We start from the raw sequence: 6,678 nt of genomic DNA on the forward strand, positions 1-6,678 counted from the left end.
GGATGATTCCAAATGAGTTTCATCTTTCCTGGCGCAGTGGTTCTGGAGAAGAAGATTTTTAAATATTTTTCTTATATATTCCTATGTAAAACTAGGGTCGGTCATTTTGGCCCCACCCTTGCCCCAGGGGTCATGATTTGAACAAACATGAATCTACACTACCTGAGGATGATTCCACATGAGTTTCAACTTTCCTGGCCCAGTGGTTTTTGAGAAGAAGATTTTTAAAGATTTTTCCTATATATTCCTATGTAAAACTTTGGTCGGTCATTTTGGCCCCACCCTTGCCCCGGGGGTCATGATTTGAACAAACTTGAATCTACACTACCTAAGGATGCTTCCACATGAGTTTCATTTCATCTTTCCTGGCCCAGTGGTTCTGGAGAAGAAGTTTTTTTAAAAATGCCATTAATTTTTAACAAATTCATGATTATCTCCCCTTGGAAAAGGGCGTGGCCCTTCATTTGAACAAACTTGAATCCCCTTTACCCAAGGATACTTTGTGCCAAGTTTGGTTGAAATTGGCCCAGTGGTTCTTGAGAAGAAGTCGAAAATGTGAAAAGTTTACAGACGGACGCCGGACAAAATGTGATCAGAAAAGCTCACTTGAGCCTTCGGCTCAGGTGAGCTAAAAACTACACCAAAGAGGACTCAGATGATTCATCAGATGACGATTATGAGCCTAGTTTCATAATGACCATGAGGTATGTTTTGCAAGGACACCTTGCTGCTAAGCCAGTAAATTACTGAATTTATTTTCATATTTAAATATTTTCAATCTACTGACTAACATTAGAGTTATTAATAAAATTTAATCCCTGTCATAAGAGGGGACACTCAGACTGAAGCCATGGTTGAGGACTCTGAAAATGAGGATAGCTGTGATGAGGAATCAAATGATGATCTTCGCCCTGGGATTGCCAAAATTTTAACTCCAGAAGAGATTGAGGGCTGTAAGGAAGACCGCCCTTTCCTTGTTTATCTTTCACAGCTTCACATATTAGCTGAATTATGTGTCCTACCAAATTGTAAGCTTAAAGGATGCCAAAAAGTAGTGCATTTGGAGAAAACTGTTGTTGGATCGGCACTCTATTTCAAAATGGGTACGTAAGAAAATTGCCTTGTAATCTCATGTTTTAATAAAGTACCCAGGTACTATGAATTGGAAACAGATTAATAAAATATCATATGGTTTATTGATAGAATTGTTCTGATGGACATCAAGCTCAGCAATGGTGCTCACAGCCTGTCCTAAACAGAGGAATGCATTTAGGGGATTTGACACTCCTCTTCCATACTTCTCTCTGGAAGCAATTTTCAGAAAGTGTCAATGATGGCTAAATTCATGCAACTACCTATTGTGAGCAAAAACTCATTTTATAAAATGCAGAGAACATACTTGATTCAAGCAGTGGATGACTTTTGGACAGAACACCAGGAAACTGTGTTTAACAAGTTTCAAGGAAGAGATATTACAATACTTGGTAGATATCTTTTAAACTTCAAAATAGACTTTATTGGAAAAAAGTTTATGAAAAAATGCTATAAATTGTGTAGCATTACTGTCTTAATTTAGACAAAAAAATATTTGTTCTTTTTTTTTTTTATACGTGTTTATTTTTTTTAATTAAAGGAGATGGCAGAATGGATAGCCCTGGTCACACTGCTCAGTACTGTTCTTATACGTTCATGGCGTATGACACCAAAACCATTCTGCATATAATCACGATGGACAAGCGAGTGACAGAGAAAAAAAGCACAAATCTGGAGAAAGCTTGCTTTGTTCAGGGCTTGCGATATCTTCTGGACAAGGGACTTCATATTGGGCCAAAATAAAATTATAGTTTGTTTGGAATTGCCTCCCGCCTTATTGAAATGCACCCTCCTGAAAAAATTTTATTGACCAAAAGTAGGAAGATTTTTTTTTTATTTAATTTTTTTTTTTGGCCCATTACATGTATCACATGCACCATACAAAACACTGAAATATAGTGTCAGATCTCTGTAAAATTAGGTTTTCAATAAAAAAAAAACAATAATTTCCCTCCCTCCCTCCTCTGTCTGAAACCCTTCAGGCGGCAATTCCAAACAAACAATTTTTAAGGATGGCCTTGTTGAAGTTGTTACAGATGCTCATGTACAAGTTGCTTCAGTAATGAGTAAGTTCAAACAAAACAACCAATATATATGACTATAAGTAAATCTTCTGTTAAAAAAGGCATACATGTACATATACATGTTATTTTATGAAAATGGTTCTTGTATGTTAATTTTGCAGAAAAAGACTACCCAGACATAAGACATTCTTTTGATATATGGCACGGGACGAAAAACTTAGGCAAGAAAATCATCAAGGTACCTTTCAGTTCCGCATACATTGTAGTTGTATATATGTAGTGTTATTTATATATAAATATTTAATCTTCACTCAACAAACTAGTAGTTGCATAATCTTTTTATATATGTATTTTTGTGCAGTGTGTTTATTCATATCTTCTAGGCAGGTCAGCAGAAATCACAAAAAGCAATCCTGTCATGGACAAAAGATGTTGTCAACCATTACTGGTACACAGCTAGCATCTCAAACACAAAGGAGGAGTTTGTTGTAAGTTTCCATACACCAAAAAATATATGTAAACTTTGCAAAAGCGCTGCATGTGATTATATAAATTGGTCTAAAACGAATTTTACTTTTCAAGGGGAATTGGATAGGAATCCTCCATCACACAGTTAATGTTCACACATGGGTTTTACCCTATGGTGACATTAATGAATGCAACCATGGACCATTAACTGAAGAGAGAATAAAAGGGTGGTTAGAAAAGGATTCTCCAGCTCATGTGGCTCTTCGGGAAATTGTGTTAGACAAACGTCTCCAGAACAATGTGCCTTACTATCTTAACTGCAGGTCAGTTTTACATCAGAATCAATAAATGTAGTTTTTTTTTATTACATTGCTAAAGAACTGCAGTATGTCTGATAAATCATTAATACATTCTTGCTTTTTAGGAGCACAGCAGAACTTGAAAATTTCCAGAGCGTAGTGAATGCGTATGCATCCAATCGTCACTCCTACAACCCACCTTCATATAGGTGCAGGAATCGACTTGCGGCCTTGGACGAAAATCACCATATAATCAGAAACATTCTTGTCAAGAAAGATGGAGCAACACAGTAAGCAATATATGAACACTGCCCAATATTTATTGTTGACTTCAACAGTGAGACAAAATAATATGAACAATAATACATAATGACCAAAATTTTTCTTTCAGATATCAGAGAAGCTACAACAAAAAAGGTGGAAGATGGGCAGTTCATCCTGTTAAAGAGAAGAAAAATTTTCCATATATCCCATCTTTACAGGAGAAGATTCTATTGTCAAGAGTGACAGATGAAGTAGGGATGAACCAACCCGTGATGCTGGAAGGAGATGATCCAAGAAGATTGTCATCTCATCCGGCTCCAATCCCACCCCCTCCCACTGAACAGCTTGTTGTCGAACAGAAGTCAAGGTTTCTACAACAAGAAAGAGACAATTGACATGTCTTGAACAATCACATCTCCATCTAAAATAAAACACTCTAGAATATAAAATTTTGTTGAGTCATTTTAAACTGTTTACATGTAGCTTGGAAAATGTTGTTAACTCACTTTATCCTAGCCGTCCTCCAATGAAGCCCCTATATTGGCCAAACGCATCTGGGAACTTGTCCCTTATTCTCCACACACAACAACTGGGAATCACCCTTCTATTTCTTGCACCTAGGTGACCATGATACCAGAGGATAAATTGGCGGTAGGTTGCATGTCTGTTCCCTCTGTTGATATCTGCATCAGGGGCAGCTGCAAAAGTGTCTACACGGTAACGTCGGGCAACTACCAGTACAAGGTCATCAAGGACAACCCTTTGGAAATCCTAAAAATATAATTAATAATGAATAAAGAAGGATATGGAGATAACGAACAGTATTCAATCTTAAAGTCCATAAAACAATACAAAACAAGAGCAGAGCAAACATGGACCTCCAAAACATCAGAGCTGGGATCAGGTGCCATGGAGGAGTGAGCATCCCCTGCTGACCAGTCATACTGCCGTACATACATTGTCATGATCGTGAAATAACGTCAATTCAGTATATAATTAATATTGAATGTTATTATATACATTTAAATTTGTAAAATTTTAACTTTTTTTTCATCTGTATATCAGTAAATTGAATTTCTTACTGGGACAATTGAGTAGCAGTTTAATGGAGTCTATCCACAACAGAGTTTTTCAATTTCGGATGGCATCTCTCTGCAGTGGTTGCAGGTACACCAGCTTGGTATGCCATCTGACGGTTGTGGGTGGTACCCTTGCCTCCTTTCATTTTGGGTAGCCTCATTCAAAATGTCAAAGACAAATGTTGGGTCCCTGTTACATATAGCTTGAACAAGGTTCCTCAAGTTATCCTCCTCAAGATTAGATATGGTTTCCTAGAATGATAATACTTTTAGAATAAATAATTCATATATACATGAATACGTGAATTAACAGGCCATAAATGAGTTGTATATATACATTGTATATGCATGAATGAAGGTTATTTTGACTAATTAACTTGTACAATTTTACCCTAAGATGAGCATCTCGCTGCTCCCTTTCAGCTGCAAGTCTTTCAGCAACAGTTTCTTGGGCGATTCTTCTGCGGGCACCTACTCCTCTGCCACCTCTTGTCCTAACTCCCCTCGGGTGTCCTCCTCTCCCACGCCCTCTGCCTCTTCCCCTCCCCCTTCCCAAATCTGAAGAGGATGAGGATTCTGGGGATGAAGACGTCTGTCTTGATAAATTGATATTCAATAATAAAAATTATACATTTGTATTATTCATTCTATAATAAAAAATTTTATTCATAAAAATAACATACATTTTCATGAAATCAATTTAAGCGAAAAATACCTATGAAAAACACATGATCTTCAATAACGTATTTTAAAAAAGAAAAATATGTCAAAATCTCCATAATTGCAATTATTTTAATTCAGTTTTGTTAGCATATGTATATGTATACAGTAAATTAGGAGCAGGCTTAATTAGTTTTTTTTCTAATATAGATATATAATTAATGCGTGCATGTAATTGTTCATATGTCTGGTAAATATATATATATATATTAAAAATTTTTTAAAAATTGAAAACTTAAAAAGCTCAACTTCAGTTTCAAGTTTGAGATTTGGGAGTCTTTTTTAAATTTTAATTCAAGGATTACTTATGCTTTCTATTTCATATTATCAACATATGTTCAGCATGTTCAAGCCTTGTTTAAAATTCCCCCTCTTTATTTCATCTTTTTAAAAAATTAATGATAGAAAAGGGGATTTTTTTAGTTTTACATGATTTGTTTTTGTCTGTTTTCAAACAAAAACACAAAACTGCCAAAGCAACTATACTTTCTGTAGTGTAATGTTTGTTCATGAGTTAACCCTTATGAGGCCCCTATCATATTATAACCCGATGGAGGTCACTCTGTTCAACTGAGGTGTGTTTTAAGTAATATATAAATGTAAATATAACTTTTTAAGTATAATTTTAAGGTTCTCTAAGCTTTAAATACATAAAACTTACCTCTTCTGTCTCCATTCTTCGCTACTAAGCATCCAAACGCCATTTTCACAGTATTTGTGTTCAATGTGTTGCACTGAGAGCAAAAATTCAACTTGATTTTATGTAATTTTTCTTTATATTTTCTGAAAGTATTATATCTGAGGCAAATTAATCCAAAAAATCATTAAGTATTCGTTTTAAGTTTCAGAGATATCACACTTTTAAGTTTGTGCATTTGCATTTGTAACGGACACTACAATCCACCATGTTATATCCTTTTAGTTAATATAAAATGATTGTAGAACTAAGATTACTACTTGTATTTCTTGAGTATATGCATTTTTCCACTCTAGGAAGGTAAAATCTTTTTCTTAATGGTTGAACTTAATTTTAGGGTAAAAAACCAAGTTTATACTTTTAATTGCAAAATTTTGACGTGCAACTTCTGTTCTGCATATCTCTTAGAATATTTGAAGTAGATCCTAGTAATTACCTTCACAGTATATGCTGATAAATTGAAAACAAGACTCAGTTACTATATCTATCCATTCAAAGGTGTTCTTTTATTTTTTCATGATTCAAATTATGCTACTTTAGTGTAACGGATACTACAGAATAAATTTAAAGAAGATATTATCCACTATAGAATGAATAAATAAACCTATGTCATACATGATTTTACGTGATTTCATTAGCTTCATTTTTTAACACATTTCATGGAAAAACTAACTTTAGAAAAGATTTTCAAAAAATATATACCAACTTCGGAGTATAACAAAAAGTCTCACTTTTTATTTATTTTTTTGTTGTTATATTAATGATGAGATGTTTTAGTTTCACTTAAATAGTCATTTAATGTCATTTTATGTTCTCCTTTGTGTGCATATTAAAATCAGAGTATATTTCATGTCATAATCTTTCTTATTAACAGAATAAAATAAGTTACATTATGTAACGGACACTACAGCTAATCTTGAAAATTTAAATTTCAAGACAGGACAGAATTTCTTTTGTGTGGCTCTAAATAAAGCTAGAATATGCAAACAAAAGCATTATAAGGTAACTCAATGATAATAAATCAAAGGGAAAGA

At 34.2% G+C, this 6,678-nt stretch overlaps 2 pseudogenes; one reads left to right on the plus strand and one right to left on the minus strand.

Annotated features, from left to right (window-relative positions):
* Window positions 1–1,263: 1,263 nt before the first annotated feature.
* On the plus strand, window positions 1,264–3,599 carry LOC134271287 (uncharacterized; annotated as a pseudogene).
* LOC134271288 (P2X purinoceptor 7-like) lies at window positions 3,599–5,651 on the minus strand (annotated as a pseudogene).
* Window positions 5,652–6,678: the final 1,027 nt, after the last annotated feature.

Source organism: Saccostrea cucullata, unplaced genomic scaffold (assembly GCF_032062105.1).
Source record: "Saccostrea cucullata isolate Sc308-1 unplaced genomic scaffold, CSIRO_AGI_Scuc_v1 ctg8994, whole genome shotgun sequence".
In the NCBI taxonomy this organism is placed as follows: domain Eukaryota; kingdom Metazoa; phylum Mollusca; class Bivalvia; order Ostreida; family Ostreidae; genus Saccostrea; species Saccostrea cuccullata.